This window comes from Lissotriton helveticus, chromosome 12 (genome assembly GCF_964261635.1).
Source record: "Lissotriton helveticus chromosome 12, aLisHel1.1, whole genome shotgun sequence".
NCBI classification, from domain to species: Eukaryota; Metazoa; Chordata; class Amphibia; order Caudata; family Salamandridae; genus Lissotriton; species Lissotriton helveticus.
The window spans coordinates 860,796,856-860,818,562 of record NC_136073.1 but is presented as its reverse complement, the minus strand read 5'-3'; the positions used below and the strand labels follow the sequence as shown (position 1 = coordinate 860,818,562).

Genomic DNA, 21,707 nt, shown 5'->3' with positions numbered 1-21,707 from the left:
TTTCAACACAAGGTCTTGAGAATGTATTTCCTGATTTTGCACTTGGAGCCTAGGGAGACTCCTCGAGTGGAGCTGTTCACAAGTGATGCCTATTTCAGCTTATATGGTGGAATAATTTAGCTCAAATACTTACCTGCTAAACAAGAGGCTGGTGTAAAATGGACATGGAGACTCTGCCACTTAAAGGTACTCAATCCAATTGTCAAATAACATTATGGGTTTATGAAGTACAATAAAAGGCTTTTATTGTTGTTTCCTAAGAGTTTTCAGCAGCAGACAGATACAAACATCCAACAATGTAGGTTAACCAAAAATATCAAGGAACATTCACAGATTTCAACAATAAATCTGTGGTAAATGTCTATAAATGTTCATAAAATATGAATGAAGGGATGGTTTATGATTGTTTTCTAATATGACCATACACTGAGTTTGAATATGGAAATTTGTCAGACGAGGAAAAGGAGTACAAAATTGGAACACCATTTTAGGATAAAGAAAAGCATATGATTAGCGAGCAAGCCTCCGTTATCTTAGGAAGGGAAATACTGCAACAACAAAAATGACGAATGAAAATTAATGCTATTTGTTTCTAAATATTTGTTCTGGAATAGATACATCAACAAATGTAACATTGTTAACAAAATGAGATTGTTTTACATTTATAAAACAGATTTAATGCATGTTCATATTTCACCAGAACACTGAATTTACTTCAGAATAATATATCTTTTAAAATAATACATCAATATATGCAGCAGTTTTGACCCTATATTTACTGAAACTGGGAGACCAATTCAAGTAACTCCAGTAGAGAAAAGATGGGCTTCAGTTATTGTAACCGTATGTTGAACTATGCATTAAGTCTGCTGCTATTCAGCTATGAAGAGACTTTCAAGAAAATTCATTTAATGACCAACTGAAATGTGTAACAGGAAAATGACCACATTTGATTTCCTTTTTGACACTGATCAACTTGAAAAGATCTCCTCCAGATGCGACCTCATCCTGATGGGCAAGAAATCAGACAAAACAAAATTAACTAGTATGAAATATTTTTAAAAATTAAGGCACTTACATTATCTCTTGGCTACAATCTTTGAGTAAAGCATCAGTTTTTAGCTTTTTTAAACAAATTGCCTTATCAATCAATACACAATTTTACAAGTAATGAAATCGAACACTGTTACAAAACAACGTATTCCAACTAACGATATTAATAGTGGGTGTTATTTATGCTTTTCAATTTCAATGCACAACTGAGAGTACTTAGAAGAAATCGGACAAGTGGCTGAGAACATGCAATGAGGTGAAGAGTGCCATAAGTGGAGCAAAGTGTGAGAAAATATGTAAGACTTCACAACTGTATCCATCTTTTGTGGAAAATGTTGTTTCACCGAAAAAGATGTACTTTAAAGAGGAAATTACATTTTATTTCCCAATCCATAACAAAAAACACTTCCAAGTCAACACTCTATGCCAATATCATGCATTTGTATATTATGATATTGGCAATTTACACTTGTGTAGTAAATAAACATCCGATCAGTGGCTTAGACTCTAATATGCATGACCCATAGCACAGTTTACATGTCAAAATCATTATTATCGGGAACCTATGTTAAAGTTGAATCTAAAAACTAATTTGTGGACAAAGATTGTTTTCCCCTTCCAAGACAATATGGTCATAATTGATGAATGTTTGTCCTACTGACGAAACTTCAGGCTACAAAACATATGTAAATGTGTACATCTCATAACAGTATTATGTGCATACATTTGTCATGCGCAAAGTTGGAAAATGACTGATATCTTACAGATTCTGTGGATGGATTTTTTTTTTTTTTTTAATTACATTCACCACCAACTTTTGCTTGAGACTCTCCTTCATACATCCTGTTGAAGTGGAAATACTGATCTACAGTCTCATACATTTGGCAACACTAACCATTGGTCCAATATGGTAAAGTTAGAAGTGCAGTTTTATGTTGGAAACACATCAAAAATCTCATAGTTACGACATTGTGCATTTTTACCTTTTTTTTTTTAGGAGTACCCTATAAACTCCTCTGAGACTTACTTCAGAAACATCTATGGCCTAAATTAAAACCAAAAGTGCAACTGTGTTTGATACATGTAGAAAGTGTCCCTATATGACATGGCCATCCCCATGTTTCGATTTTGGAAAAGGTGGGTGGTGATGGACAGAGTTTCTGAATGATGCAGAATACTCTTACCAAGTCAAGAGATCATGGTTTTAATCCATCACCGTTTTTTAGCTCAATGCACCATCCCAGCTCAGAACCTGGCTATATGCAAATTAGTCTGTTCCTGTCCCAGTGCATGATGGGAACAAGGCAAACCAAACTACCAAGCCAATTCTTATACTGGTAAGGAAACAAGCTTCCGGGGACCGGTTTCTGGCATCACAGCCTTCTTCGGCCCGGCTTGCTTGAATCCTGATGGTGCAATGAGCAAGGGACTCACGTCTGAGCATACCCTCCCACACATAGTGTGGATAAACCGATTTTGGAAAAGGTGGGTGGTGATGGACAGAGTTTCTGAATGATGCAGAATACTCTTACCAAGTCAAGAGATCATGGTTTTAATCCATCACCGTTTTTTAGCTCAATGCACCATCCCAGCTCAGAACCTGGCTATATGCAAATTAGTCTGTTCCTGTCCCAGTGCATGATGGGAACAAGGCAAACCAAACTACCAAGCCAATTCTTATACTGGTAAGGAAACAAGCTTCCGGGGACCGGTTTCTGGCATCACAGCCTTCTTCGGCCCGGCTTGCTTGAATCCTGATGGTGCAATGAGCAAGGGACTCACGTCTGAGCATACCCTCCCACACATAGTGTGGATAAACCGATTTTGGAAAAGGTGGGTGGTGATGGACAGAGTTTCTGAATGATGCAGAATACTCTTACCAAGTCAAGAGATCATGGTTTTAATCCATCACCGTTTTTTAGCTCAATGCACCATCCCAGCTCAGAACCTGGCTATATGCAAATTAGTCTGTTCCTGTCCCAGTGCATGATGGGAACAAGGCAAACCAAACTACCAAGCCAATTCTTATACTGGTAAGGAAACAAGCTTCCGGGGACCGGTTTCTGGCATCACAGCCTTCTTCGGCCCGGCTTGCTTGAATCCTGATGGTGCAATGAGCAAGGGACTCACGTCTGAGCATACCCTCCCACACATAGTGTGGATAAACCGATTTTGGAAAAGGTGGGTGGTGATGGACAGAGTTTCTGAATGATGCAGAATACTCTTACCAAGTCAAGAGATCATGGTTTTAATCCATCACCGTTTTTTAGCTCAATGCACCATCCCAGCTCAGAACCTGGCTATATGCAAATTAGTCTGTTCCTGTCCCAGTGCATGATGGGAACAAGGCAAACCAAACTACCAAGCCAATTCTTATACTGGTAAGGAAACAAGCTTCCGGGGACCGGTTTCTGGCATCACAGCCTTCTTCGGCCCGGCTTGCTTGAATCCTGATGACTCGGTGTGAGTGTTTGATTGATTCAGATGCTCCGTCCATCACCACCCCCTTTTGTACCGCTTTTGGCCACCATAAGTGTGGCAGGGTATGCTCAGACGTGAGTCCCTTGCTCACTTTGCCACTGGATTCAAGCAAGCCGGGCTGAAGACGGCTGGAATGCCAGAAACCGGTCCTCGGAAGCTTGTTTCCGGTCCAGGGAAGACATGGCTTGGCAGTTCGGGCTGGACTGTTCCCATGAGGCACAGGGTCAGACTGATTTGCATATAGCCATGTCTGAACTGGGGTGGCAGAGTGGGCTAAAGAACGGTGATGGATTAAACCCAGATCTTTTGACTCGGTGTGAGTGTTTGATTGATTCAGATGCTCCGTCCATCACCACCCCCTTTTGTACCGCATCCCCATGTTTCGCCTGGTATCTAATGCAACTTTGAAGTGTACTGGGTTCATGCTAAGCAAGTTCCCAGTGCCAGTGTTCTTTCCCTAAAACTGTACAATTGTTCCCCAACTGGCAATACATTTAGCACCCTTGTAAGTCCTTATTAAATGGTACCCCTGGTATCTAGGGCATGGGTACTAAAGAGGATCCCCAAGGGCTGCAGCATGCATTGTGCCACGCTAAGGGATCTCTCACTGATCTTATGCAAACTGCCATTGCAGCCTGCATGTCTTGGTGCAGACAAAAGTGAAAACACGACACGGCACACATCCATAAAGTAAAGTAAAGTAAAGTCCACATTTGTAAAGCGCACAATCGCCCGTAAGGGTCTCTAGGCGCTGGGGGCCGTCGGGAAGATTAAGCGAGCTATTGCCCAGAGTCACATGGTGCTGGGCTAACCTGCCGCCGGAGCCGGGGATCGAACCGTGGTCCCCAGATTCCAGCGTCAGTCGCCCTGGCCGCGGCCATGTGTGTGCCATGCCTGCAGACACTGCATTGAGTATAGGTAAGCCACTCCTACAGCAAGCCTTACAACTATAAGGCAGGGTGCACTATATTCCATGTGTGTACCTACACGAGGAGATATGCCACTGTGATAACTAAGCCAATTCTTAGATCTTACAAGTGACTAGGGAAGCCATTTTAAGCACATGAAATGGACACTGGTACTTACGAGTACCCCAGCTACATGATGGTTTTCCTGAAACCAAAGATGTTTGTTATCAAACATCTGGTATTAATAAACCCACACTGATTCCAGTGACTGATTTATTTATACACAAACCCAGAGAACACCTTAGTGCGCTGACTGATTGGTCCTGACCAGCCTGCCACCACAGACGAGTTTCTAAACACCCTGGAGGTGAAAGCCCATGCTCTTTAAGGTCATAACCAATGCCTTCTCAAGGCGGAGGTGTTATCACCTCCACTAAGCAGGATGGCCAGTGATCTGCAGAGCAAGAAAGGAGGGTTCAAAGGCCTCTGCCACCACCTTTGTTATGCAACCCCAGCTTCTCCAGTTAGTGGAGAGGCCACCCCCCTACCTCCTGGGCCCATTTACCACCAGGACAGGTGGGAAAATTAGATAGTCAGGAGGCTTGTCCACTATCAGGCCAATTCCACCCCCAAGGTGGGCTACCTGATGTTAACACAGGTTTTAGAACTCAACCGTCTTGGTTTTGGTGGAATTCAGTTCCCTCGGACTGGGTTATGCCCACTTCCCACGGGAAGTGGTCATATAGAGGGTGTAGTCACACTAAAGATAAGCAGCCCATTGGCAACTACCTGTCACTCCCCTTAATGCCCCTGAATTGAGTATTTAGATAGCACCCCTAACACCAGGAACTTAAATTCCACGGATTAAGCGAAGGAGAAAGTGAAAACAGAAGACGTGCTGTGGACTTTTGGTGCCAAACCTTGCATGCACCAGTCTCAACAATTGCGACACAGTGATTCGTCTTGCAGCTCAGTCATTTATTGCCTCTGTGCATACATCATATGCTTAGCACTACCCTCTGATAAGCCTAAACTGCTCACCCACACTACCACAAAAGAGAGCATTTGGTGCTGTTATTTTTGCTTTCTAAACCAATTGGGGTTTGCCTTGACTCCCTACACAGTGTACCTTATTTTGGTCCACTATATAGAGTGCCAGCTTACTACAGGCGGACATCTGGAAGGGGTGGAGATCAGAGGACTCTTATCTCTGGTGGAATCCGGACTCCACATTGGAGGTCCGAACGATCATGGACCCGTTGTCAAGAGTTCCTGCGCCTCTGGCAAGGGCTGTAACAGAAGGGCATATCCCTGGTGCTTCAACATCTGGAGGTTTCTCTGAACGCCACAGTGAACAAACTCAGCTGAAGATGCCTGCCGGATCACGAATGGCGTATCTATCTGGAGGTGGCGCAAGGTCTCTTTCAGTATTGGAGAGAGCCTTGCTTAGGTCTGTTCACCACAGATGAGAACGTGCAATATCAGCAGTTCTGCATGCTGGAGTTTCCAAGGCAGCTCTCACTTGAAGACACTTTACGGCTCAAGTGGCGCTCAGGCCTCTTGTACACCTTTTCGCTCATACCACTCCAGCCCAGAGCCGGGCAGTGGTGGCAGGCAATCTTCTTATCCACATCAGCCCCTGTGCTGGGCTTGGACCTAGTGCTGAGGAAAACGTCTGTGAGGGCCTCATTGATTGGCAAAAGTGGTTCAGAAGAGGAAGCCGCAGGCTGTTGCACCTCTGTCAGGAGGTTAGTCTTGACTGCCACCAAAGGGAGGTCGGGCTGAGGACCTCGGCTGCACCCCTCACCACCAAAGCATAGGAAGCTCCCTCCTCCGTTGCCACAAAGGGGGAGAAAGCAGGCCTGTTTAAGTGTCCAGACCACTGTCATCACCCAGGTCCATTCTCCAGTCCGGTTCCTCAAGCTGGTCAGTTATAGGGTCCAGCGGCCCCTCCCAGTACTCATTCTCACCTTCTGGCCCAAAAGGAACGCCAGGAATGAACACAGGGACTAAAGTCCCTTCCAGCGTCGGAATTGATGTTGGTCTGGCTCCGAATCCACTTCGGGGATGAGGTTGGGGTCGGCCCTGACCAGGGGCACGGTCGACGCTGGGAGCGTCGACGTTAGGGAAGCACCTAACAACTTCTTCTTGTGCTTCCTTCTTCTTGTGCTTCCCTGACTAACCCGAAGATCTCCCAACGACTTCGAGTGCGAGGAGTGTTGTCTCCGCGAACGTTTGAGACCCTCCCCTCCAACGGGAGCGACGCAGAGCCGAGCGTCGGGCCTCTTACAGCTCGTGACCACTCCCACAAAGCCTTGGGGTTCATGGCCCCGATACTCAAGGCAGGACTTCGGGTCGTGGTCGTGCACCAAACACCAGAGGCACAGGAGAAATGAAGATCCGTCATGGACATCATCCGGTGCCAGGAACCAGAGGGCTTGAAGTTGGTCCTTTACTAGAACATCCTCGATGCACCAGGAGTCTACGACTTTAAAAAAGTAGTCGACAAAAAGTTTTAAAAAAAGTTAGCCCAAAAGTGGCCAGGGGTACCTCTCAGGATCTGTGGTAGGATGGAGCGGAAAAAGAAAAAACAGATGTCCGCGTGCATGGGCGGCGTCTATGTAGGTCCTGCGACATCATCCAGGCGCCCACGATTCTGCCGACTAATGCGGAGCTGAGGGCCGCCACCTAACAACGCCCAGGGGTACTGCTGAATAAAATATCTCTGGATACAGACTGACGCCTGGGGGAATTCTAAGGTAAGTAATCTACAGTAAGGAATCTAAAACTAACAGTGTCAATCAGATAAGGCATTATCAAAGGTAAGTAACTTGTAAACAATGCCACATTTTCAAGATAATCACAGACTAAATATCTGAGCTCCATCAAGATATATTGCATATAAACTTATTTTACTTGGATACTGTGAGAAAGTGGCTCAATATATACTGGACCAAAGTAAGGTACAGTGTGTATAGAGTCCACAAACCCCAGAGGTATAACAGAGGTTAAAGTCAGGGCTGACCTTACTCTCAAAAGTGGTAGCTTGGTCTAGCAGTAAAGCAGCACCAGAGGACAGTGTGAAGCATTTGCTATACACACTCAGTCAGCAAAAGGTTTCACACACTCAAGGACTGAACTCCAGGCCAATGGTTTTGATATCAAAAGATATAGGTGTTGTCTTTTTAGAACCAACAGGTATCAAAATATACTTTTCTCAATTATGAGTGATCTTAGGCAATTACTTTGCAGACAGGTAATAACTTTGTAAACATATTAGGTACAGGGATTGCAGTAGGCAACACAATTCTAAACACAGTTTAACATTGAGCTCAATGGGTTTTTCTACAATAATGCAGTTGATTACTTTATAGATTACTTTTGTAATTCCAGGACTGGATCCTAGATTCAGTCCTCGGGTCTAAGCTGAAAACAGTTTAGTAAAAACGTGTGGGTTGTTGCAATGATTTTTTAGGGAATATAAAGGTATTTTAAAAGTTCACACTTCGAAACTTTTCAGTGACAATCTAGCAATGTTATCCAATGGGAGAAAATTCAGGCTACAGGTACAGTACGTTCTCGTTACTTTTGTAATCCAGCACTTGGGATCTCTACTTAAGACAGGTAAGTAATTACGTTTCAGTACTTGGTACGATTTTTAAGGAATATTTCGAGTTTTCAAAAGTAGACACTTAAAATAAATTTCATAGAAAAGCAGAAAATGGATTCCTATGGAGAAAATTCAGGTTACTAGCAAACACGGTTAGGATTACTTTTGCGGTTCAGTACTGGGCTACAAGGTACAGTACTGGCTTCTCTCCTGATCCCAGGTGAGTAATTCGGTATTCGGCTGATTTTATAGGAATATTTTAGAATTTCAAAACTTCACACTTAGAAGATTTTTCGAGTCAAACCAGTCAATGTTATCCTATGGCAGGTAAGTGAGTTATCTGTTTCCAGAAGAGTACTCGACTGGTGAAGTTAAGGTTCGGGGCACAGACTCAGGGGTCCCCCAGGGTCAGGCAGGTACAGTTGGTACACCCTCTGTGGCACAGGGGCAGCTGGGTGCAGAGGTAGTTAGGCCCAATGTTATCCAATGAGAGGCAGGGGGCCTTTGGTTGGTGGCTGCTGGCTAGCAGGCCACGCGGCTGTGGGAGCTGGGCTCCTGGTCACTTGCTCAGGGCAAACGGGATGTAGAATAGGACTAAGGTTGCCCAGCCAGGGGCACTCGGGCGGCTGGCTACAGGGTTCTTTTGAGCCGCCGGGCGCTCAATGTTATTCAATGGAAAAGGTAAAGAGGGAACATAGGCTGCAGACTCGGGGACGGAGATTCTTCAGGTGCGACCACCACTTCGAGAAGTAACTTGGGATCTTGGAGAAGAGGTGAGTACCCCAAAGGAGGGCACAAGGGGCCGTGGGGCGCCGGGGTGTCTGGAAATCGGACCCTTGGCTAGTCGCGGTTGGATGGGTCCCTGGTTCTGAGGCTGCAGGCTTCGTCTGGGTCGTCGAGGAGGGTCTTTGGGCACTGGACTTCGGGTCCCAGTCGCCGGGGGGACATCCTTGTGGTCTTGGATCACCTCAGGCACAGGCCGGGCTTGGCGGGTGCAGAGTGGCCCTGGATTTGCGGTTCCTGGCTGGCACCAGAGGGGTTGCTGTTGGAGCAGAGCCTCTGCTCATGGGAGTCCCAGTCTATTAGAGGGTCAGGGCAAGCAGGTCCTCCGGGTTGTCCAAGGTTGCTGTCCGCAGGAGTCGCTGGGATTTAGCAGGAGCAGGTTCCAGGGTCGACAGGCCGGTAGGGTTGGGGCCAAGTCAGTGGGTGTCGTCCTGTTGTTAGCAGCTGCACGGCGGGTCTTCCTCTTCTTGATCTTCTTTTCTTAACGGGATCTGAGGAAGGAAGGTTGGGGGAGCCCCTAAATACTGAATTTAGGGGCGTTACAGGTAGGGCAAGGGCAGGGACCAATAGGTCCATGTCCTGGGGGGTAAACAGCCTTTACAACGCAACTGTTACAACGAAGTACCTTTACGACGCAACCATTACAACGCAACTTTTACAACGACTTACGCTGGGGGGCGCTATAGGATAGGGAATAGTTTCCAACACCTTCCCTACTATCCACGGGGACTGGAGTTGGAATAGTAAATTAAACTATTCACTATCCAGCGCCCCCCCAACGCAAGTCGTTGTAAAAGTTGCATTGTAAAACTTGGTCGTAAAGGCATGCGTTGTAATAGCATGCGTTGTAATGTCATACATCCGTCCTGGGGTGGGTACACCCCCTAGTCTGCTTCTCTACGGTGGGAAGGGGACAGGAGACTAGCTGTGATCGGGCAGGGCTCCCCATCTTCAAGATGGCTAAAGCCGGGGTTGTTCTTCACCTCGCCTCTCCCACCTGAGGGGTGGGGTTGGCACAGGCTGGCACACCCGCCTTCCTGACGTAGGGTTTCCCGCCAGTCTTCCCACCAGAGTGAGGGTCAGAACCGGTGGGGACCAGTTGCTGGGTACAGCAAATGTTCTGGAGAAGCTCACGGAGGCGGCAGGCCTTTGAAGCTTCCCCCTGCCCATTCTGGGGGAGGAGACCTAGCACCTCTCCCAAGATGTGCATTGTTGCAGCCCCATGAGAGCGGGGGGCTCTCCACCCAGGGGTCACGCAACATGTCTGCTGTGTGGCAGCCTAGGCAGCCTCTCAGTCCAGACGTGGATTTTAGGTTAGGTTTCAGGGGGCATCAGGTATTCCAGGGCAGTGGGTCTCGTGGGCATGGCACACAGGGACGTGTGCCATGTTGACTCTTTGTTTAGTTCTGCACTTAGACACTCAGCCTGCAAAGGCCGTGTGTGGGTGAAAGGGTACAGGCCCCCTAAGGGTGGCACAATAAGGGCTGCAGCCCTTAGGGGTCTTCACTGGTCACCATGCCCTGGGCACCTAGGGTACCATTTGCTAGGGGCTGACAGGTGGCCAGAGATGCCAATTGGGTTTTAGTTTCAACACAGTTTTAGGGAAGGAACAAAGGCCCTGGGCACCTGGCTGGTAGGAGCCCAGGGAACACTCAGTCAAAGCACATCAGCAGTTCAGCAAAAAGTGGGGGCATACCAATGCAAGAAAGATGGCCCTTTCTCACACATAACCCCCCCCAAACGAAAGGTGATGAGACTAACCTTGCCCTAGGGAGTCTTTATTGTCTAAGTGGAAGAACCTGGAAAGTCCATCTGCATTGACATGGGCCGTCCCTGGTCGGTGTTCCACTTCAAAGTCCATTCCCTGTAGGGAGATGGACCATCTCAGTAGTTTTGGATTTTCCCCTTTCGTCTGCATTAGTCATCTGAGAGGTCTGTGGTCAGTTTGAACCAAGAAGTGAGTTCCAAACAATTAAGGCCGCAACTTCTTCAGGGACCTAACAACAGCAAAGGCCTCCCTCTCAATGGCACTCCAGCGCTGCTCTCTGGGGAGTAGCCTCCTGCTTATAAAAGCAACAGGTTGGTCTTGGCCTTCCTCATTGATCTGGGATAGGACCGCTCCTATCCCCAGCTCTGAGGCATCATTCTGCACTATGAACTGCTTGTAGTAGTCTGGTGCTTTCAGAATGGGTGCTGAGCACATTGCTTCTTTCAGGGTGTCAAAAGCCTTTTGGCAGCTAACAGTCCAGTTTACTTTCTTGGGCATTTTCTTGGAGGTGAGTTCTATGAGGGGAGTCACAATGGACCCATAGGCCTTCACAAACCTCCTGTAGTACCCAGTCAAGCCAAGGAATGCCCTGCCTTGGGTCTGGGTTGTTGGAGCTGCCCAGTCCAGGATACTCTGGATCTTGGGCTGTAAGGGTTGGACCTGGCCTCAACCAACAAGGTGGCCCAAGTACACCACAGTGCCCTGCCCTATCTGGCATTTGGATGCCTTGATAGTCAGTCCAACAGATTGCAGGGCTTGTAGAACCTTCCCAAGGTGAATCAGGTGATCCTGCCAGGTGGAGCTAAAGACAGCAATATCATCAAGATAAGCTGCACTAAAGGACTTCAACCCAGTCAGGACTTGGTTCACCAACCTCTGGAAGGTGGCAGGGGGATTATTTAACCCAAAAGGCATTACAGTAAACTGATAGTGCCCATAAGGGGTGGAGAATGCGGTTTTCTCTTTTGCTCCTGGGGCCATGCCAATCTGCCAGTACCCTGCAGTCAAGTCAAAGGTACTGAGTAATTAGGCTGCCTCCAACTTATCTATCAAATCATCTGCTCTTGGAATGGGGTGCGCATTTGTCTTGGTGACAGAATTGAGCCCTCTATAGTCCACACAGAACCTCATCTCTCTCTTTCCACCCTGGGGATGAGGTTTTTGGGGACCAGAACCACTCGGCTAGCCCAGGGGCTCTGACAGGGTTCAATAACCCCTAACTCCAGCATCTTGCTGACTTCAGCTCTGATGCTTTCCTTGACTTGGTCTGATTGTCGATAGATTTTGTTTTTGACAGGGTTACTGTCACCAGTGTCCACATCATGGGTACACCAGCTGGTCAGACCAGGCGTCAGGGAAAAGAGACTAGCATACTGTTGCAAAACTTGTTTGCAGTCAGTCTGCTGTTGGGCAGAGAGGGTGTCTGAAAAGACTACTCCATCCACTGATCCATCTTTTGGTCTGCAAGGAAGGAGGTCAGGGAGAGGTTCACGCTTTGCTTCCTGTTTCTCATCAGTCACCATCAGCATGGTGATGTCAGCCCTGTCATGATAGAGCTTAAGGCAGTTCACATGGATAACCCTATTGGGTGTCCTGCTTGTGCCCAGGTCCACTAGGTAAGTGACCTCACTCTTTTTGTCATGGAGAGTCCTTGGTGCCACTTGCTCTAAAACCCCCACCTGTTGCCCAGGTTGAAATTCAACCAGTGCAGTTTTTTGGTCATACCAGTGCTTCTGAAGCTCCTGGCTGGCCTCTTCGTGGATGCCTTTTCCATATACTCAGCCATTCTGGACCTTAGGCCACGCACATACTCCACAATGTCTTGTTTGGGGTCTTGGAGAGGCCTCTCCCAAACCTCTTTCACCAGACAAAGTGGTCCCCTTACAGGATGACCAAACAGAAGCTCAAAGGGGGAAAACCCTTCTCCCTTCTGTGGCACTTCCCTATAAGCAAAAAGCAGGCATGGCAATAGGACATCCCATCTCCTTTTGAGTTTTTCAGAGAGTCCCATGATCATGCCTTTCAATGTCTTGTTGAATCTCTCAACAAGGCCATTGGTTTGTGGATGGTATGGGGTAGTAAACCTGTACTGCACACCACACTCCTTCCACATGTGTTTCAGGTAAGCAGACATGAAGTTGGAACCTATGTCTGAAACCACCTCCTTAGGAAACCCAACCCTAGTGAAGACACCAAGGAGGGCCTTGGCTACTGCAGGAGCTGTAGTAACCCTAAGGGGAATTGCTTCAGGGTACCTAGTAGCATGATACTACTAGAATGAATTTGTTCCCCGAGGCTGTTTTGGAGGTTCCAGTGGACCCACAATGTCCACCCCTACCCTTTCAAAAGGTACCCCCACCACTGGCAGTGGTATCAGGGGGGCCTTTGGGTGGCCACCTGTCTTGCCACTGGCCTGACAGGTAACACAGGAGCTCACAAACTCCTTCACCTTTTGGTGCATCTGGGGCCAGTAGAAGTACCTGACTAGTTTTTCCCAAGTTTTTTTTGCCCCAGATGTCCAGCTAGGGGGATGTCATGAGCCAAAGTTAAGAGGTACTCCCTGTACTTCTGTGGCACTACCACTCTCCTGGTGGCTCCAGGAGTGGGGTTTCTTGCCTCAGCATACAGTAATCGTTCTCCCCAATAAGCTCTGTGGGTACCACTGTGTGAAGAAGAGCAGGATGTACAGTCCGGAGTGCCTACATTGGAATGCCTTTCCCCGTCTCCTCTCATGTTTTTTCAGAGTGTGCCCACGGAGAGCTGGCCCTTTAAGGCGACGGGCTTCCCAGAGTTACACAGGTCACGTGGGGCGGAGGGCTTCAAATGGGAAGCTGCCGAGGAAAGCGGGTGTTCAAGAGGACCAACGGACAAAGAACGCCAGGAGAGGACGCTTGCCCGGACGTATTCGGTGTTGCCGTGGGACAGAAGCCTGCAGGAGGAGGTAGCAGACTCGTCACCCAGAGTGGAGAACCGGAGCAGAACGGAACGAGAGGACGGATCAGACGGGCAGCCAGACCCTACCTGGCAACGTGACAACTCGAGCCACGGCCCGGAGGGACGTGGCTCCACAAGGTACGGGGGCGCATTTCCTCGGTTTGGGGTCGCGCACTAGAGGGATCTAAGGGCGGGGAAAAAGTGGGAGTCTTTGAGCCGCGACGGTCCTCGGCGTAAAAGGCAGTGCAAGCGTGAACACTGGTAATGGTAGAGGTGACGATTCCCACACTTCCCCCTGGCTCCTGCGTCAAAGGATATAGACTGTGAGCCCCCCCCCCTTACAGGACTCTTTTGTTTTCTTCTTTTCCTTTTGGGTATCGGCGAGCGACTGCCATCAATCCTGGCGTTAAAGACCCCAGCGTTGTTAGAAGCACAAGAGAAGTGGTGAAGTCGACTACAAGTACCAGAAGGCTTTGCACCGGAAGAGTGCCCCTCCTTTGTTAAAAGACTGTTTTGTTAAAACGACTATAGTGTCTACGACTCTTTTTCCCCATAAAAACTCTTTTTGACAATAAACCCACTGAACCAGATACTCCTGTCTCCTGGTCTGCTTCTCCACCACCCCACACGTGGTGTCAGAAGTGGGATCATAGGTCACCTCCAAGATGGAAAACCTTATCCAACAGTTAATTCGGGGCCAGGAAAAGTTAGAATGGGCGGCGGAAAAACAGATGTCCTCTGCCAATGCAGACCGGGAACTTATAAAAGACGGCCTAGCAAATCACGCCGACCAGATGTTGAAGGTGGCTGATGACCGTAGGGATCTAACCACACAACTACAAATACGTGCGGGTACTGGACCTAATGTTTCCCTTCAAAAGTATGCCACCGGAGAGGACCCCGATGCCTTTCTTCTCAATTTTGAGAGGGCAGCACAGGCCTCTGGTTGGCCCGAAGCTAAGTGCCTTTCTTCCTTGCTCCTCTCCTATCCGGAGAAGCCCAAGCTGCTTACCAAGTAGCTAACCCCAATGGTAACACCCCCATATAAGGAAATTAAAGAACTTATCCTAGACCACATGGGTATGGACGCTGAGGCCTACAGGGTCAAATTCAGGAAAGAAAGAGGCACATCATCGGACAATCCAAAAACCTTGTACTTCAAGCTAAAGGCAGCTGCTGATAAGTGGTTACAACCCCAGAACCATTCCAAAGATGAGATTATGGCAATGATATACTTGGAACAATATCTCAAGGCTCTCCCATATCCTATTCAGAGGTGGCTCAAACAACACTACCACCTTAGCCCTGAACAAGCAGTAGAGATGGCCACAACATTTTACAGAGCGCAACCTAGGGCGTTACCTTGGGACACAGACAAGACCCCAAAACCCGTAGGTAGTGTGGGTAAACAGGAAAAGAAACCCGTCAAACCAACCCCAGAGTCCCTGAAGCCGAAACCGTTCAAGTTAGAGCCTTCTCCCCTTCGCAATCCACAATGCTTTGAATGCGGAGAATGGGGCCATATCGCTAGCAATTGTCCCAGGAAGAAACCGCAGGAAGAGCCCATGGACATTGGATGTATACCACGTTCCATTCTATACTCAGCAGAACTGGGTCCTAGTTTTCACGTAAGTGTACAGGTAGACGGGACAACAGTAAAAGCTCTACTTGATTCCGGTTGTAAGCAATCAGTCATTCTGCAATCCTTAGTGCCTCCTTCCCATAGGGTAATGAAGGGAACGGTTCCCATTAGGTGTGTCCATGGGGATGTGAGGACCTACCCCTTGATAGGAATTCCAGTGACACTTCCTACAGGGCAAATCTTGGATGTTAGGCTTGGGGTTGTCCCTACTCTACCAGAACAGATGATAATAGGCCAGGATAACCCGTCCTTTTTGTTTCTTTTACAGGAAAGGTTACAGAAACACCCATCTTCCCCATCGCCCCATTCCACACTCCTCACTCAAGCTCCCTGGCTCATGGATACCAGTTTTAGGTATGCCCAAAAAAATTACCCAACCTTCCGCCCAGCTTGGGAACAGGCAGAACAGGCATCTCCGACATATCCCTCCTTTGTAATACAAAATGAATTGTTGTATAGGGTAGGAAAGCAGGGAGACACCCCTCAGCTGTTAGTACCTCAGGCATTTAGGGAACAGGTCCTGTTTTTTGCGCATTCTCACCTATTGGCTGGACACAGAGGGGCACAAAAGACAATACAAATGTTGTTACGACACTTTTACTGGCCAGGGATATTTTCACACGTTACTAAGTTTTGTCAAGAATGTGAGGTATGCCAGAAAAAGAACCCCTATACACCTCCGGCGGTTCCTTTGCAACCTCTTCCGGTTATCGGTAACCCGTTTGAAAGGGTTGGAATGGATCGTATTGGGCCCCTTCCACGCACAAAAAAAGGACACCTGTATGCCTTGGTTGTGGTGGATTATGCTACGAGATATCCAGAAGCCTTTCCATTGCGAACCCCTACAACCCAGAATATTTCAGAAAAATTGATGGAACTGTTTTCCCGGGTCGAGTCCTCACTGATCAAGGGACACCTTTTGTGTCCAAATTGATGAACCAAATATATAAAACGCTTGACATCTCCCACATTAAGACCTCAGTCTACCATCCCCAGACGGATGGGTTATGTGAACGCTACAACGCTACTCTCAAACTGACCCTAAAGAAACTCTTAACGGTAGAAGGGAAAGAGTGGGACATGCTGCTTCCACTGGCCCTATACGTGGTACGGAGTCAGGTACAAGCAAGCTTAGGCTGTTCTCCTTTCCAACTACTGTATGGAAGAGAACCCAGGAGTCTCCTTGAAATTACTAAAGAGGTGTGGGAGCAAGAAAAAGAAGAAGAAACTAAATCCTTTCTGGACTATACCAGACGATTACGCTCTAAATTACACAAATTAAGGGACTTTGCTGATTCCAATCTTGAAAGGGCACAAACGAAACAACAACTTCTGTACAACAGAGGGAAGAAGTGGAGACAGTTGTCTGTAGGCGACTGGGTTTTGGTTCTTTTGCCTGCTGCAATAGGAAAAACAAAGTCGGGTTGGCAAGGCCCCTATAAAGTGACAGAAAAAGTTGGTCTAACGTCCTACTGGGTACAAGTCAACCCCAGGAAATGTAAACTGTACCATATAAATCTGCTTAAGAAGTGGCTGGGGCCCCCTCCTCAAGACGTACAAAACATCAAGATCCTCTCCTCTACTACGTCTACACTGAACCAACTGGTCCTTAATTCTGAGTTAACCACGGATCAGGTGCACTCCCTTCAGAACACCCTAGCCCCTTTTGCACATATCTTCTCGGATTTGCCCGGGAGAACTACTCTAGCAGAACATACTATCAATACTCAGCCAGGGAAAATAGTGAAACAAAAGCCATATAGAATACCGGCTGCAAGAAGACAGGCAATAGAAAAGGAAGTAGAGACTATGTTGGAGTTAGGCGTCATCAAACCCTCAAAAAGCAAGTGGTCTTCCCCAATAGTATTAGTGTCAAAACCGGACGGCTCTGTCCGGTTTTGTATTGATTTTCGCGCTGTGAACTCTATCTCTAAGTGCGATTCCTACCCCATTCCAAGGGTAGATGAGCTTATAGAAAAATTAGGAGAAGCTCAGTTTATCACTACTCTTGACCTTACCAAAGGTTATTGGCAGGTACCGCTCAAACCGGAGGACCAAGAGAAGACCGCTTTTGTTACCCCTAGCGGACTTTACGAGTTTACAGTCCTACCCTTTGGGTTGCATGGGGCGCCTGCCACGTTGAAGCGACTAATGAATCAGGTATTGCAAAACCACTAGGACTATTCATCCGCGTACCTGGATGACATAGTCATATTCAGCCCAGACTGGGACACCCATCTGCAACACTGTACCCAAGTCTTTGCCGCTCTTCAAGCCGCGGGCCTGCATGTTAATGCAAGAAAATCAAAAGCTGGATTTAGAAAGGTGAAATACCTGGGCTATCTCTTGGGTAATGGAGTCATAGAGCCTCAGTCAGAGAAAGTGAAAGCTATAGTGGAGGTCCCTTTTCCATAAAAAAAAAAAGAAATTAGGGCGTTCCTGGGGCTCCTTGGGTATTACAGGCGCTTCATACCCCAGTACTCTGAACTAGCAACGCCCTTAACTAATCTACTCCAAAAGAACGTCAAGGACAGGGACCTTCACCAACCCCCACCTGGTGCAAGGAAGGCTTTTCAAGAGATGAAAGCGGCCATAACAACTGCCCCTGTTCTACGATCTCCTGATTTCTCAAAACCATTCTTACTACACACAGACGCGTCTGAACATGGTCTGGGGGCTGTTTTATCCCAAGCATCAGCTGAAGGCATTGAACATCCTATCCTTTTCATCAGCCGGAAACTGTTTCCTAGGGAGCAGAAGTACCCTATAATTGAGAAGGAGTGCCTTTCCATTAAGTGGGCGATTAAGAAGGAATATGCTACTTACCAGTATGCATCTGTTCTTGGCATAGAGGGCTGCAGAGTGGTACATTTATGAATAGATCGCCATCTGGTGTTGGGCTCGGATGATTGCACTTTGTTTTTCTTCTGGAGAAGTCTTTGTCGTCATAGGTGACTCCTCCTCTCGGTGTTAGTGCGCATGGGCATCGGCTCCATCCTTAGATTGTTTTGCCATAGTAGGGTTAGATGGAGTAGTGTAGTGTAGTACATAAAGATATGCCCATGTAAATGTATCTAAATAAGATAATGTTGGGACAGACACAGGTTTCCGGGGAGGCAGGGAGGGCATGTACCACTCTGCAGCCCTCTATGCCAAGAACAGATGCATACTGGTAAGTAGCATATTCCGTTCGAGGCATATGGGCTGCAGATGGTACATTTATGAATAGATTGTACAGCAGTTACCTCCCTAGCGGTGGTCACCAGTGTCTGTCGCAACTGTCTGAAATAGAGTTTTTAATACAGCTTGGCCCACTCTGGCTTGTTGTGCAGCCTGTACATCAACACAGTAGTGCTTTGTGAATGTATGTGGTGTAGACCAAGTTGCTGCTCTACATATGTCATCTAGGGGAATGTTCCCTAAGAATGCCATAGATGCTCCTAGTTTTCTTGTGGAATGAGCTCTAGGAGGAACAGTTAATGCTCTCTTTGCTTTAATGTAACATATTTGTATGCATCTTACAATCCATCTTGCGATGCCTGCTTTAGAGATAGGATTGCCCTTATGTGTTGGGGAAAAAGCTACAAATAGTTGTTTAGTTTTCCTGAAACCTTGTGTTCTTTCTATGTAGTATGAAATGGCTCTTTTAACATCTAGTGTATGTAGAGCCCTTTCTGCCACCGTCTGTGGCTTTGGAAAGAAGACTGGTAATTCCACTGGCTGATTGATGTGGAATGCTGAAATTACCTTAGGCAAGAACTTTGGGTTTGTTCTAAGAACCACTTTATTCTGGTGTATCTGTAGGAATGGTTCTTGTATTGTTAATGCCTGTAACTCGCTTACTCTTCTGAGTGAGGTAATGGCTATAAGGAATGCCACCTTCCATGTAAGGAATTGTATTTCGCACCTATGCATAGGTTCGAAGGGTGGCCCCATTAGTCTGGTGAGTACTACGTTGAGGTTCCAGACTGGGGTAGGTGGTAATCTTGGTGGAATTACTCTTTTAAGACCTTCCATGAATGCTTTTATCGCTGGTACTCTGAACAGTGATATGCGCTGCCTGTTTTGTAGGTATGCTGCTATAGCTGCTAGATGTACTCTGATAGATGTGTACGCTAGATTACATTGCTGTAAGTGTAACAAGTAGCAAATAATCTCCCTTGTTGATACGTCTAGAGGGTTGATATTGTTATTAGTGCAGTGTATAGCAAACCTCTTCCACTTAGCTGCATAGCATGCTCTGGTGGTTGGACGTCTCGCTTGTTTAATTATTTCCATGCAATTTGGGGGGAGATCTAAGTACCCAAATTCTAGGATTTCAGGAGCCAGATCGCTAAGTTCAATTGAGTTGGATCTGGGTGCATTATCTCTCCATGGTTCTGTGTAAGGTGCATGGGTAGAATTCGTAGCTTTTGATGTGGCACTTGTGAGAGTTGCAGGAGCGTGGTGAACCACGGCTGTCTTGCCCACGTGGGTGCTACTAGTATCATGGTCATTGAATGTTGTTGCAGTTTCCTGACCACTAATGGGATTAGTGGGAGAGGGGGAAAAGCGTATGCAAATTTGTTGGACCAATTTATCCATAACGCATTGCCCTGCGACAGGTGATGTGGGTACCTGGATGCGAAGCTTTGGCATTTTGCGTTCTGATGAGTGGCAAATAGGTCTATCTCTGGTTGTCCCCATCTTTGGAAGAATGGCTGCAGTATTTGTTGGTGCAGTTCCCATTCGTGTATTTGTTCCGACTGTCTGCTTAAGATGTCTGCTATCTGGTTTTGAACTCCTGGTAGGTGTTCGGCTAACAGATAGATGTTTTGAGGAATGGCCCATCTCCAAATCTCCTGTGCCAGTCTGGATAATTGGAGAGAGTGCGTCCCCCCCTGTTTTTGAATATAATACATGGCTGTCATGTTGTCTGTTCTGATCAGGACTGCTTTGTGGATAACATGTATCTGAAAGGCTTTCAATGCTAGAAACACTGCCAGTAGTTCTAGATAGTTGATGTGCAGTGTTTTTTCCTGCACACTCCACCTTCCTTGTACTGTGTATTTGTCCATATGTGCTCCCCATCCGGTGAGCGATGCGTCTGCTGTTATTGTCACCTGTGGAATTGGCTCTAGGAACGACCGCCCCTTGGTAATGTTTGTTCTGTTCCACCACTTCAGAGAGCGGTGTGTGCGGTCGTCTACCAACACCAGATCCGTAATCTGTCCTTGAGCCTGATTCCACTGTGTCGCTAAGCATTCTTGTAGCGGACGCATTTGTAGTTTTGCATATGGTATTAGCAGTATGCAGGATGACATCATGCCTAGTAGCTGCATGAACACTCTTGCTGTTAGTGAGTGTTGTGGCTGAAATCTCTGAATGATTGTAAGCATTGCTTGGACTCTTATTGCGTTGGGGTACACTTTGGCTTTTTCTGTGTCTATGGTAGCCCCCAGATATTGTTGAACTTTGTTTGGTTGTAGGTGTGACTTTGTGTAGTTCACCGTGAACCCTAGCTGGTGTAGTAGCTGAATTGTCTTTTGTGTGTGTTGCAGACACTCCTCTTGCGACCTGGCTTTTATTAGCCAGTCGTCCAAGTATGGGAAGACATGAATTTGTTGTCTTCTTAGGTGAGCTGCTACCACTGCCAGGCATTTTGTGAACACTCTTGGTGCCGTCGTGACACCAAATGGGAGGACTTTGAACTGATAATGTTGTCCTTCTACCACAAACCTGAGGTATTTCCTGTGGGCTTTGTGAATAGGGATATGAAAGTAAGCGTCTTTTAGATCCAGTGTAGAAAGAAAGTCCCCTTTCTTCAGTAAAGGAAGTACTTGTTGGAGCGTGACCATGTGGAAATGTTCCGAATTTATGTATGCGTTGAGAGGTCTTAGGTCCAGTATTGGCCTTAGAGACCCATCCTTTTTGGGGATTAGGAAGTATAGTGAGTATACTCCTGTTCCCTGTTGGTGCTGTGGAACCTTCTCTATGGCATGCTTTTCTAGCAGTGATATTACTTCCTGTTTTAACAGTGTCAGGTGATCTTGTTTCATTGGACGCTGTTTGGGGGGGATGTTTGGTGGGGTAGCTGTGAGTTCTAGGCAATAACCATGTTGGATAATTTGTCTTACCCACTTGTCTGATGTGATGTTTTCCCAGACAGGTAGGAACTGTGATAGGCGTCCCCCTACCGGTGTTATATGGTCTGGGGGAAGCTCTATGAAGTCACTGTTTTGGGGTTGGAGAGTTGCGGTTGTTGTTGTTTCCGCGACCTCTACCCTTGTTGTTGTTACCCCTGTATCCACCTCTAGAATTACCTCTGGGTGATGTAGGTGTAAAAGAGGTTTGCTGTTGGTTTGTACCTGTACTTTTGGATCCTCCTCTATAGGTGGATCTACGAAAGGAACCTCTTTGTGTCGGCTGCTGCAATGCTCCCATTGATTTAGCCGTTTCTGTATCTTTTTTCATCTTTTCTAGGGCCTCATCTGTCCCTGTGCCAAAAAGTGTTTTCCCATCAAAAGGTTGATTAAGTAACGAGGTTTG

The 21,707-nt window shown here is 47.0% G+C and overlaps 1 protein-coding gene across 1 annotated transcript in view; it reads right to left on the bottom strand.

The window, feature by feature from the left end:
- Positions 1-219: 219 nt before the first annotated feature.
- Positions 220-21,707, bottom strand: part of LOC144799663 (AP-1 complex subunit mu-1) — a 132,076-nt gene continuing 110,588 nt past the window's right edge. The window contains exon 13 of the mRNA XM_078671129.1: positions 220-1,008. The gene's annotated coding sequence lies outside the window, so the exon portion shown is untranslated. The remainder of the gene's footprint in view (positions 1,009-21,707) is intronic.